The 13,979-nt window shown below is 42.3% G+C and overlaps 1 pseudogene; it reads right to left on the bottom strand.

Annotated features, from left to right (window-relative positions):
- Positions 1-3,708: 3,708 nt before the first annotated feature.
- LOC121844571 lies at positions 3,709-11,638 on the bottom strand (annotated as a pseudogene).
- Positions 11,639-13,979: the final 2,341 nt, after the last annotated feature.

The following is a 13,979-nucleotide window of genomic DNA, read 5'->3' as shown; positions in this document are numbered from 1 at the left end:
CACAAACTGCCCCCAAAAAATGACATTGGAGGCAGCTGATGGTAGCTCTGGTGGACATTCTTGCAGTCAGCATGTCAACTGCACGTTCCGCAAACCTTGAGACATATGTGGCATTGTGTTGTGACAAAAGTGGCGTTTTATTGTCCAAAGCACAAGGTGCACCTGTGTAATGATCATGCTGTTTAATCAGCTTCTTGATATGCCACACCTGTGGATGGATTATCATGGCAAAGGAGAAATGCTCATTAACAAGGACGTAAACACATTTGCGCACAACATTTGAGAGAAATAAGCTTTTTGTGTATTTGGAACATTTCTGGGATTTTTATTTCAGCTCATGAAACATGGGACCAACACTTTACATGTGGCGTTTTATATTTTTGTTCAGTGTAGTGAGACAACCTGAACCTGTCAGTCAATAATGGGTTGCTAAAATCAACATCTGCTCCAACAGTTACAACAATTCCATCAAATCCCGAGTGGTGCAGCGGTCTAAGACACTGCATCTCAGTGCAAGAGGTGTCACTGCAGTACCTGGTTCGAATCCATGCTGCATCACATCCGGCTGTGATTGGGAGTCCCATAGGGACTACTAAAAGCTGCATGAACTGTTAAGTCTCGACATGTCCTGGGGCAATAGAGAGCGGGAGATAGCTGTCTATCAAAATGTTTTTACAGGCACCTGAAAGCTGGCTAGGCAACAGGAGAGCGACCCATTTGTCCACCACTAAACTTTGTACCGGCTGCTTAAAAAGGCAAGAGAACCATGGACTTCAGAAACGCGCGCTGTGTCTGTGTTGGAGTCTGTAATTGGAGTATATAGCCAGAGCGAATTTAGGAACGCAGGCTATGTCTGAGTGTTGGAGTGTGCCCCTTACAGGTTAGGATAATTAAAGTGGCAATTTAATTAATTTTTGTATAAGCCTGTAACGTAACAAAATATGGAAAAAGTCCAGGGTCTTGTATAATGCCCTGTATATGCTTCAAACTACAAATTTAAGGATCTGAAGTGATAAACACAATGGCATAATAGAACTGCATGTCCAATGGTTATCTCTGTATTAGTATTATCCACATTAAGAGCGTTGTCAGACTGTCAGTTCGTATCGCTCTCGGAGCGTTCAGAGCCACACTGGACGCTCTGGCGGAGGAGGAGGGTTGATTCAAGCGTTCTGACCTCACAACGGCAGTCAAGCATCCAAGATAACTGGTTAACATTGGCTGGCTTGCTAGCTACTTCCAGTACAAATGAGAGAACTCTGACATTTCACTCGCCTTAGCAGAGCTGGTTAGGCTGTGTTCATGTTATCCAGAGCATTTTTTAACTGTGCCGGCAACAATTTAATTACGCTGACACCGGCCGTATTCAAGGGGTGTTGAGCGTTCGTTTTTCATCAATTATTCTGTCCTCTGGCACTCAGACCAGAGTGGTCTGAAATCGGAGTATGTTGGAGTGTGCCCCTGACTATCCGTACATTTAAACTACAAGAAAATCGTGCTGTCTATTTCGCTTAATATAATGAATTTGAAATTATTTATACTTTTACCTTTGATACTTAAGTATATTTTAGCCTTTACATTTACATTTGATACTTATATGTTAAACTAAATACTTTTAGACTTTTACTCAAGTAGTATTTTACTGGGTGGCTTTCACCTTTTCCTTGACTCAAGTATCTTTACTTTAACTCAAGTATGACAATTGGGTAGTTTTTCCACCACTGGCTGCAATGCTGCCAATGTTAATTCCTGAACTCCTGACCCCTCCTGTCTCAGCCTCCAGTATTTATGCTGCAGTAGTTTATGTGTCGGGGGGCTAGGGTCAGTTTGTTATATCTGGAATACTTCTCCTGTCCTATTCGGTGTCCTGTGTGAATTTAAGTGTGCTCTCTCTAATTCTCTCTTTCTTTCTCTCTCTCGGAGGACCTGAGCCCTAGGACCATGCCTCAGGACTACCTGACATGATGACTCCTTGCTGTCCCCAGTCCACCTGGCCGTGCTGCTGCTCCAGTTTCAACTGTTCTGCCTTATTATTATTGGACCATGCTGGTCATTTATGAACATTTGAACATCTTGGCCATGTTCTGTTATAATCTCCACCGGCACAGCCAGAAGAGGACTGGCCACCCCACATAGCCTGGTTCCTCTGTAGGTTTCTTCCTTAGTTCTGGCCTTTGTAGGGAGTTTTTCCTAGCCACCGTGCTTCTACAGCTGCATTGCTTACTGTTTGGGGTTTTAGGCTGGGTTTCTGTACAGCACATTGAGATATCAGCTGATGTACGAAGGGCTATATAAATACATTTGATTTGATTTGATTTTTAAAATGTATTCAGACATCTAAATGTACAGGATTTCCCATGTGCATTTTTAAATTTATTTAACCTTTATTTAAGTGTTCGGTTCTGCAAAATACCAGTATGCATTCTAAAAACGGTGGAAAAGGCAACATATGACAATAACACAACTGATGGCAGTTGCTAACTACTGTAGCTAACTAGCCTCTGTAGCTAGTTCAAGCAATGCTTAATAACTAGCCTCTGTAGCTAGCAAGCAATGCTAAAAAGAGATTGCAAACGGGTTAGCATAACTAGCCAAACAAAATATTAAATAAATATTAGCTAAATATTAGCTAATTGACTAGTATTTATGAGGCCAGCAAACAAATTCCTCACATACTAGGAACGATTTCCTCAACGTTATACTGAAAAGGAGCCTCTCGGTCACAAAACAAGTTTTCTGGAGACTTGTGGGAGTGCTGATGACGTCGCTCACTGTGTGCGTTTTGGTAGCCGGATTGCGTCAGACTGAGGAGAAATCCACACACAATTGTCGTGACTTTACTTTCATTAATCTGATGACTGTTATGTATCTAAATCAACTAACTCTGTTTGTTACCCGATTAAATTAATCATGTAACAATGAACTCATTAGGAATTTTTGGGGCACCATGAGAGCATCTCCCGAATTAAACTCTAAAAGGGTATTTACCTATCACATCCATAAAACAGTCAACGTATTAATCATAACCCCGTCTCATATCATCATTCTGAACCGTCGTAACCTCCTGCATCTGCAAAAACCCCAGCCTTACTTATGATTCAGTACTACACAAATTGATTTAAATATTTATTTACTAGCTAACTAAATGATAACACAGGATAAACATACACACTTAATACATGAGAAAAGGTCCCTAGCGGACTGACACAATATAGTGTTTTTTTTTTTTTTACAAAAGGAGAGAGAGAGAGAGAAAAACGACACTTATCATTGATACATTTTAGAAACTATTCTCACAGTAATCATATACTTTGCAGACGAGAAGAAATCCTGAATGTATTTACGTGTGAATGCCTTCGTTCGCTGGTTATCTGTCGGCACCAGACCTTCTTAGGAAGGGTGTGCGGCCTTTCCCGCGGCACGTTTGTAAGGTTCTGATTGTCCAAAAGGGTTTCCTCTAAAATGAGTTCCGGCACCTATTTCAGTCCAAGTCAATGAGATTAAAATCACCTATTTCAGTCCAAATCAAGCAATGAGATTAAAATCACCTATTTCAGTCCAAGTCAAGCAATGAGATTAAAATCACCTATTTCAGTCCAAGTCAAGCAATGAGATTAAAATCACCTATTTCAGTCCAAGTCAAGCAATGAGATTAAAATCACCTATTTCAGTCCAAGTAAAGCAATGAAATTAAAATCACTCCATCACCTAATTTTAATCTTAGCTGGTCTGAGAGAACTGATGAGTCTTCTCCTTTATGCATACGTTGGTGTGTTTTTAAATTGCTCTGTTGAGAGAAACTCTTCCCACAGACAGAGCAGTAGTAAGGCTTCTCTCCTGTGTGTGTATACGTTGATGTGTGTTTAAATGGTTCTGTTGAGAGAACCTCTTCCCACAGTCAGAGCAGATGTAAGGCTTTTCTCCAGTGTGTGTTCTCAGATGAATTTTTAGATCAAATGATGTTGTGAAGCTTTTTCCACAGTCACAGCAGGAGTAAGGCTTCTCTCCTGTGTGTATACGTTGGTGTTTCTTGAAGCTGCTCTGTTGAGAGAAACTCTTCCCACAGTCAGAGCAGATGTAAGGCTTTTCTCCAGTGTGTGTTCTCTGGTGAACTTTTAGATCAGACGATGTTGTGAAGCATTTTCCACAGTCAGAGCAGGAGTAAGGCTTCTCTCCTGTGTGTAGACGTTGGTGTTTCTTGAAGCTGCTCTGTTGATAGAAACTCTTCCCACAGTCAGAGCAGACGTAAGGCTTTTTCTCCAGTGTGTGTTCTCTGGTGAACTTTTAGATCATATGATGTTGTGAAGCATTTTCTACAGTCAGAGCAGACATATGCCTTCTTTTCTTTATGTCTACGTTCATGTGATTTTAAATGGTTCCGTTGAGAGAAACTCTTCCCACAGTTGGAGCAGTAGTAAGGCTTCTTTCCTGTATGTATACGTTCATGCGATTTTAAGGTACCCAATCGGGAGAAACTCTTCTCACAGTCAGAACAGGAGTAAGGCTTCTCTCCTGTGTGTATACGTTGGTGTGCTTTAAAGCTACCCTGGTGGGAGAAACTCTTCCTACAGTCAGAGCAGTAGTAAGGCTTAATTCCTGTATGTATACGTTTATGCAATTTTAGGGTACCCAATCGGGAGAAGTTCTTTCCACAGTCAGAGCAGGAGTATGGCTTCTCTCCTGTATGTATACGTTGGTGTGCTTTTAAGCTACCCTGGTGGGAGAAACTCTTCCCACAGTCAGAGCAGATGTAAGGCTTCTCTCCAGTGTGTGTTCTCATATGAACTGTTAGCTCAGATGAGGTTGTGAAGCATTTTCCACAGTCACAGCAGGAGTAAGGCTTCTCTCCTGTGTGTAAACGTTGGTGTTTTTTAGGTTGGTCTGTTGAGAGAAACTCTTCCCACAGTATGAGCAGGAGTAAGGTTTCTCTTCTGTGTGCACTCTCTGATGAACTGTCAGTGCCTTTGATGTTGTGAATCTCTCCCCAGAGTCAGTACAGGAATACAGATTCTCTCCTGTGTGGAATTTTAAGTGTATTTTTAGCTTTGATAAACCTGGGAACATCTCCTCACAATGTGGGCAGTGGTGAGACCTCTTAGCTCTGTGATCTTCCTGCTGTTGCTCTCTAGATGTAGAGAATGTCTCAACATGGTCTCCTGTGTGAACAACAACAAAAGAACCAGTCAGTTGGTGTGATATACATGTCAATCAAAAGTTTGGACACACCTACTCATCCAACGGTTTTTCTTGAACTATTTACTACTCTTTGTAATACCAAAAGTGTGCAAAGTTGTCATCAAGGCAAAGGGTGGCTACTTTGAATACAAAATATATTTTGATTTGTTTAACACTATTTTGGTTACAACATGATTCCATATGTGTTATTTTCATAGTTTTGATGTCTTAACTATTATTCTACAATGTAGAAAATAGCAGAAATAAAGAAAAACACTTGAATGAGTAGGTGTTGTCAGGAGTTTACCTAGGGGGTCATGATTTGGGTCTGTACAAATATTTGATGTATATTATACGAATAATTGATTATGCTTATGTTATATTAATAGAAGGGGAGGGGTTAAAGACCCCTCCCTCCTTACATTTATAAGGTTTTATATTACAGATTAACAATATAAATTCATTGTAGAGGTTTAGTATTGTTCTACAGTTATATTTTAGTTCTCTCTCTTTTCTGCCTCATTATAAAGAGGCCCTCTTAGAAATGTGTGACTTAGACAGAACTCTGCAGGGGAGTGAAGGAGATAAGACTAGGCAAACATTCCACAATAAATCCACTTTGGGGCGAGGGACATTTACTGCTAAGTGTTTAGCTAACAGTTAAAGGACCTGTTTATACAGCTCTGTAGGCATGGTTTTGGTCCCAGGAGTAGAGGATGATGATGTCGGCGGTGACATCATCAGGGCGCGACTCAGGGTGTAATAAAACAACTGGAGGCCTTTTGTTAGACGCAGAACTTACTCTGAAACATACGTGCCATGTTCCTGGTTTGTCAACGTCTGTCTGCAAATTGCATTAATAAAGGTTTTGAATGATTTAATTAAAGATAATTGTCATAATGCTAATTTCACCAACGAACCAATGATTTGACAAGGAAGGAAGTAAGGAACGAACCCTAACGGTGTGTCCAAACGTTTGTCTGGAACTGCTCTTATTTTATGAAGCTACATCTACATTGGGGTTTTAGGTTTCTGTAAAGAACTGTGTGACAACTGCTGATGTACAAAGGGTTTCATAAAATACATGTGGCATGTATAAGTGCTGAACAGAAACCCAGCCTCAATCCCCAAAGAGCAAAGCAATGCAGATGTAGAAGCACAACGGCCACGAAAAACTCCCAGCAAGCAGGAACATAGGAAGAAACCTAGAAAGGAACCAGACTCTGAGGGGTGGCCAGTCCTCTTCTGTCTGTACCGGGTGACATATGTATTCATATCAGTAGGCTGTACAACACAGGGAATAAAACTATTCTAAAAGTGGGTAACAGTCTGGGTTGGGGGCAATTCCATTTAAATAACAGTCCATTCAGAAAGTAAACCTAATTCCAATTCCACATTTGGTTAATTTAAAGGCATTGAAGAGAATTGGAATTTCAGTGTATTTCCCAAAATTTCTAGAATTGACCAGAACCTGACAACAGAATTGACCAGAACCCTCCTCCTCTCACTATCACAAGGGTTAGTAACTACAGACTCATTTCATATCATCCTCCACTCACTATCACAAGGGTTAGTAACTACAGACTCATTTCATCATCACTCACTATCACAAGGGTTAGTAACTACAGACTCATTTCATATCATCCTCCACTCACTATCACAAGGGTTAGTAACTACAGACTCATTTCATATCATCCTCCACTCACTATCACAAGGGTTAGTAACTACACAGACTCATTTCATATCATCCTCCACTCACTATCACAAGGGTTAGTAACTACAGACTCATTTCATATAATCCTCCACTCACTATCACAAGGGTTAGTAACTACAGACTCATTTCATAGAGCTTTAAAACACTGGCAGTTTGTCTACTTCACTTCTTTAGTCTCCTCTCTGATCACTCCAGATAACCCAGTTGTCAGAATTACAGAATTCAACCTAGCAATAGACTGGTCATAACTTATGGAGGTCTAATATATGAAGATAACTTATAGATAGAACCAGCTCTTACCATGACTAACAGTTGTCCTAATCTTCTCCTCCTCTTCTTCATCTTTAATGTTGACATTCAGCTCCAGTGTTTGACTGCAGTCTTCCAGCTTCACTGATGCCATCTCTGGATCCTGCAGAGCAAACTGGGCTCCACTGTCACAATCAGGACCCAGTGACTGTAGGTTTCTACTCAGTGTGGAAGGAGAGAGGCAGGCTGGGTTTGTCCTCACTGTTGATGTTACCGGCCTCAGACTTAATCTGAGTCGGTCTGTAGTTGGTCTGTTGGTCTGTAGTAGTAAAGACAAACAGAAAACAATCTTGACAGTTCTGGTGCTTTTCTTTGTCCTCAAAAAAATGTATTATCTTTTTTGTTGTTGTTCAATCATCTCATTTCAACAGATCAGATAAACATTGACAACAAAACATTAATTCAAAACATTAGACAGAAAGTTCACCCTTTAAATTACACAAAGTAAGAGATGATCTAAGTGTACAGAATGGTTACCTGGAGGAAAAGGAGGGCTGTGCTTTTTCAATGTCAGTCTAAGGGAGGGTTTAGTATTGTTTTAATCTCGTCCAGAAGAGGGTCATGTCATTTGTAATTGGTGAAATTTCAATATTTCTCAGTGTTTAAGAATGAGTTGCTTATTAGGCTTTATAAACTGGGTGGTTGGAACCCTGAACGCTGATTGGCTGACAGCCGTGGAATATCACACCATATACCAGGGTATGACAAAACATTCCTTTTTACTCTTCTAATTACATTACTTACGTTATAATAGCAATAAGGCACCTCAAGGGTTTGTGGAATATGTCCAACATATCAGGGTTAAGTATCCAGGCCCTCCACAACAGCCCTTATCCGTGGTATATTGGCCATATAACAAACCCCCCTCTGACCTTATCACTTAAATATATCAATGTGTGGCTGATGCCTCCCTCATCTCTGATTCTCTGCTGGACAATATCAAGTGGGACTATAGGCTATTTAGTGTGATGTCAATCAAATGATCCATAGCCTATAGAATACCAAGTGCATGCTGGGAGGAAGCACAGAGCAAAGTTATACTGTATTTCTATGATAGTTGCTGAGATTGTGTAAATACAACTAGGCTGCATTACACACTACAAAAGGTTATTCCAATCCTGAGCCCCGACTTGCTCTGCTTGTTGATTCAAAACGTTTATTTTTATTTTTATGCTACCTAACCAATGGCTGTGCTGTGTCATCCTAACCAACGGCTGTGATGTGTCATCCTAACCAACGGCTGTGATGTGTCATCCTAACCAACGGCTGTGATGTGTCGGCCTATCCTGACCAACGGCTGTGCTGTGTCGGCCTATCCTGACCAACGGCTGTGCTGTGTCGGCCTATCCTGACCAACGGCTGTGCTGTGTCGGCCTATCCTGACCAACGGCTGTGCTGTGTCGGCCTATCCTGACCAACGGTGCTGTGTCGGCCTATCTGACCAACGGCTGTGCTGTGTCGGCCTATCCTGACCAACGGCTGTGCTGTGTCGGCCTATCCTGACCAACGGCTGTGCTGTGTCGGCCTATCCTGACCAACGGCTGTGCTGTGTCGGCCTATCCTGACCAACGGCTGTGCTGTGTCGGCCTATCCTGACCAACGGCTGTGCTGTGTCGGCCTATCTGACCAACGGCTGTGCTGTGTCGGCCTATCTGACCAACGGCTGTGCTGTGTCGGCCTATCCTGACCAACGGCTGTGCTGTGTCGGCCTATCCTGACCAACGGCTGTGCTGTGTCGGCCTATCCTGACCAACGGCTGTGCTGTGTCGGCCTATCCTAACCAACGGCTGTGCTGTGTCGGCCTATCCTAACCAACGGCTGTGCTGTGTCGGCCTATCCTAACCAACGGCTGTGCTGTGTCGACCTATCTAACCAATGGCTGTGATGTGTCGGTCAATGGTGGCAGTTGAGGAAGAGAGTGAAAGGTTTCTTCACATTTTGTTGTTGTTGATTAGACCAAGTACCCCAAAAACATAAACCACCATCTTGCACGCGGACTAGCCTATTCCTCAACCCACCCGGCACTCTTTAAATAGCCTACCTCCATGTCAGTGAATGTCAGTGAAGGGCTGTTGAGTTAAAACCCAGACTCCACTTGAGGGGTTATGCCATAGGCCTCTTTTAGTGAAGATGCTGTCAAAAAGCACAGGCCTCCCACTTGTTAGATAACATGAAGAAAATCAAACTGATCTGATGATATAAAGAGATCTGTAACAGTGTTTTGGTCAGCGCTGCTTTACGCCAGAAACAGGCTGTAAAATAACCAGGAAAGAAGTTACGTTGTTTCTTTGACATTCAGAGGCTGAGCTACAACCTTCTATATCCTACGAGACAAACAAAAAAATAAATATACTAATCTAATTCTGTCACTATCAATTTATTAAGCTATTTACTGGTCTGTACAATAGAAGATGTTTAAACCCAGACAGCTTTTAGGGAAATATTTGTTGGGTTAAAGACAAAGAATGAGAGTAGCCAGCAGTTGGAGATTTACATTTCTCTGCTAAAAGACTGGATGGTCAATCCGATATCTGACTGCAGATGCATCCTCTGCAGACATCTGGGCTTTTATACTTCTAGTGCTTAACGGAGGAGAGCTGTTGTCAAGGAAGTGAGTTTGTGTTTATACTGGACCTCCCGCCCACCAATCATGTCAATGCGGTGCTATACGGAGCCCTTCACATTGTTACAAAACTTGAAGAGGCACACGGCGATGCGTTAGGAGCTTGATTTGACCTCTGCCTCTGTGGGTTCAGAAATTGTGTCACACCCTCCCTAAGAAGCTTCCGAACACATTTTGGGATCAAACATGAATTGTCTTTTACTCTGTCTGGAGTGGAAAGGTAGCTTGTCTTTTACTCTGTCTGGAAAGTGGAAAGGTAGCTTGTCTTTTACTCTGTCTGGAGTGGAAAGGTAGCTTGTCTTTTACTCTGTCTGGAGTGGAAAGGTAGCTTGTCTTTTACTCTGTCTGGCGTGGAAAGGTAGCTTGTCTTTTAATCTGTCTGGCGTGGAAAGGTAGCTTGTCTTTTAATCTGTCTGGCGTGGAAAGGTAGCTTGTCTTTTAATCTGTCTGGCGTGGAAAGGTTGAACTATTTAAAGTACCATGATCAGATGGTCTCACATTTGATTATTTGTAAACAGGGACAGATTTGGCATCGGAGAAATATGGAGATGAACACAGGCCTTTCTCCATTCTTAGCCTGTGTGGTATTAAAAAACATTTGGCTAATACGTAAAATGACAGAGACTTGTATGAAATGTTTATAAAAAGGCTTTTTCTTCTCCCTCAGACCTGCAAATACGATGATAGATTCATGGAATGATTTCACCATAAAATAGATCTATCCACCCTTACTCTTGTTCACGGTGGTCTGCGAACCCACAACCTTCTGGCCCGCAGCCCTGAACGCGATCAGAATTCCTGCGTTGCCAAGCAACGCTTACAGGACGAATAACAGTTCATAAAGTTCATATCTAAAGGCTCTGGTCTGTCCAAGAAGTGTTGGTAAACATGTTCTCTACTATCCACCTTGTTTTAATCATTATTTTGGCTATAGGGGATATTTTTATGTATTTTTATTCAGCGTTCAGGGAGGGTTTATGTCAAATATATTTTGCTCACCAGACGTTCATCCATTTTCCTTTCAGATATCCGTATTAAAAAATAATGTTCACTACCTGAGTGCAATTAATCTACAGTAGTCTTCCTAAATTCACAAATTACTAAGTAAACAAGTAATGCAAGGTTGCAGTTTGAGGCAGAACTATGTCATATTTTCCACTTTCACTCACAAAAACACATTGTATTCCCCATTCACACCATAGTAACAACTATAGATAAATATAGAAACTGAATGTGTGTGAATATTGTTACAGTGACATGTAGAAATCAGATGAACATGACATTCTGCTTGTAAACAGTAAAACAACCCTGAAACTGTCTCTCTGGTGCAGCCGCACAGCCTGCAAGTCTATTGACTCAGACCGAGAGGCGCCGCCATTTTACCAGCTCATTAACATATGGAAATAATCAGAATAATAAACATGTCAAACGAACTCAGAAATCTCAAATCAATTGATTCTTTATGAAATTACATCGACGAAATAATGTACATCCATTCACTCTGACAAACCCAAAGTCTAACCTTAGCTAGCTAAATGTGACTTCTAAAATTATATTTAATCACGTTCTTCACTCACTCGGTTCAGCACAAAAACGTCATAAAACCTTTAACAAACGCGATAATACCTTGACGGATTTGCTACCTAACATATTATGACATGTTCTTTCGATATTAGACAGTTTAAACGTGCTATTGCATACCTTTAGTTAATACTTCTGAAACGGACACAACCGCTACTGTCTTCAGAGAACAACTGTGGCTGAAGCCTGCCCGGAACTTCCTGTTCCCCGACTATCAAAACGCAACAGGACTTCTTCTTCTTCGGTGGGTTTAATGGTGGTTGGCATTCAATATGTTGCATTAGTTTATTTAGTAAATATTTTATTAACTCAGGTGTTGCAAGAAGGCCAATAAGGGTATTATCTTTGAAAAACAAGTGTCCTGAAAACGGACGTTTCTTTTTTCTTGATCAATATATAACTGAGGGAGTCAAACAAACACTTTTTGGTTGTAATCAAGCTCTGACTTCACTACTTGTTTTGACCAGTGCCCATACTCTTATAGACTTCGTACCTTGTGCTGATTATTTGAATTAAACACACCACTTATTTTGTTCATAAAGCTGTAGGAATTGAATTAAGTGTCTGGTTAAGATCATTTGAAATGCTCAGCCTCCGGCAGATTATCCTCTACTTTACTGAGAGAGAGAGAGAGAGAGAGAGAGAGAGAGAGAGAGAGAGAGAGAGAGAGAGAGAGAGAGAGAGAGAGAGAGAGAGAGAGAGAGAGAGAGAGAGAGAGAGAGAGAGAGAGAGAGAGAGAGAGAGAGAGAGAGAGAGAGAGAGAGAGAGAGAGAGAGAGAGAGAGAGAGAGAGAGAGAGAGAGAGAGAGAGAGAGAGAGAGAGAGAGAGAGAGAGGAGAGACAGGGAGAGACAGGGAGAGAGAGAGCGAGAAAGAGAGACAGATGCAGGATACATTTGATTGAATCTGTTGTGGATCCATTTGATTGAATCTGTTCTGTGGAGCCCTCCACCTCCAGAGCCCTCCACCTCCAGAGCCCTCCACCTCTGGGCCCCCTGTTCTGTGGAGCCTTCCTACTCCTCCTCCTCCTCGTCCCCTGTTCTGTGGCCTCTTCCCATATGAAATCTGTAATTACAACTAATGAATTCATGCTCAGGATTCATTGAGGATGTCTATCATATACTGAGTAGATTAATTATGCTTCAAGGTTGGATCTGGATAGGAGAAGGAAAACAGAAAGTATCTGAAAATGATCACTGTGTTGAACTCAATGCACAACGTTTGACCTGGGCCCTATGCACTTTATAGGGAACCCTACAGCTACAGCCACACACGTCAGTACAGGCCTGAGTACAGTCTGAACAGCCAGTTGTCATAGCAGCCACACCATCAGTAGGTCAAGAACTCACTGTTAAATCCATTATAAAAACATATTTAAAAAAATGGAAAGAAGCGCTACTTCTGACTAGAGAAGGCCGTCCACCAAAACTCAGTGACCGGGTAAGGAAGGTATTAGACCGAGAAGCAACCAAGAGGACAATGGTAACTGTGAAAGAGCTGGAGAGATCCACAGCTGAGATGGGACAACTACCACCTGTACATTGGCATTAATATGGAGTTGGTCCCCACTTTGCTGCTATAAGAGCAGCCACTCTTCTGGGAAGGCTTTCCACTAGATGTTGGGACATTGCTGCTATAAGAGCAGCCACTCTTCTGGGAAGGTTTTCCACTAGATGTTGGGACATTGCTGCTGTAAGAGCAGCCACTCTTCTGGGAAGGCTTTCCACTAGATGTTGGGACATTGCTGCTATAAGAGCAGCCACTCTTCTGGGAAGGCTTTCCACTAGATGTTGGGACATTGCTGCTATAAGAGCAGCCACTCTTCTGGGAAGGCTTTCCACTAGATGTTGGGACATTGCTGCTATAAGAGCAGCCAATCTTCTGGGAAGGCTTTCCACTAGATGTTGCATTGCTGCTATAAGAGCAGCCACTCTTCTGGGAAAGGCTTTCCACTAGATGTTGGGACATTGCTGCTATAAGAGCAGCCACTCTTCTGGGAAGGCTTTCCACTAGATGTTGGGACATTGCTGCTATAAGAGCAGCCACTCTTCTGGGAAGGCTTTCCACTAGATGTTGGGACATTGCTGCTATAAGAGCAGCCACTCTTCTGGGAAGGCTTTCCACTAGATGTTGGGACATTGCTGCGGAGGCTTGCAAAAAAAGCATTAGCGAGGTCGGGCACTGATGTTGGGCGATTAGGCCTGGCTCGCAGTCTGCGTTCCAATTCATCCCAGAGGTGTTTGATGGGGTTCAGGTCAGAGCTCTGTGCAGGCCAGTCAAGTTCTTCCACACCGATCTTGACAAAAACATTTCAGTATGGACCTCGCTTTGTGCACGGGGCATCGTCATGCTGAAACAGGAAAGGCCCTTGCCCAAACTGTTGCCACAAAGTTGGAAGCACAGACTTGTCTAGAATGCCATTGTATACTGTAGTGTTAGATTTCCCTTCACGAGAACTGAGGGGTTTTGCCCGAACCATAAAAAACAGCCCCAGACCATTATTCCCCCTCCACCAAACTTTACAGTTGGCACTATGCATTCGGGCAGGTAGCGTTCTCCTAGCATCTGCCATAACCCAG

This window comes from Oncorhynchus tshawytscha, unplaced genomic scaffold, assembly GCF_018296145.1.
Source record: "Oncorhynchus tshawytscha isolate Ot180627B unplaced genomic scaffold, Otsh_v2.0 Un_contig_120_pilon_pilon, whole genome shotgun sequence".
NCBI classification, from domain to species: domain Eukaryota; kingdom Metazoa; phylum Chordata; class Actinopteri; order Salmoniformes; family Salmonidae; genus Oncorhynchus; species Oncorhynchus tshawytscha.
The sequence above is the reverse complement of the archived record's forward strand: the minus strand, read 5'-3'. Positions and strand labels throughout refer to the sequence as shown.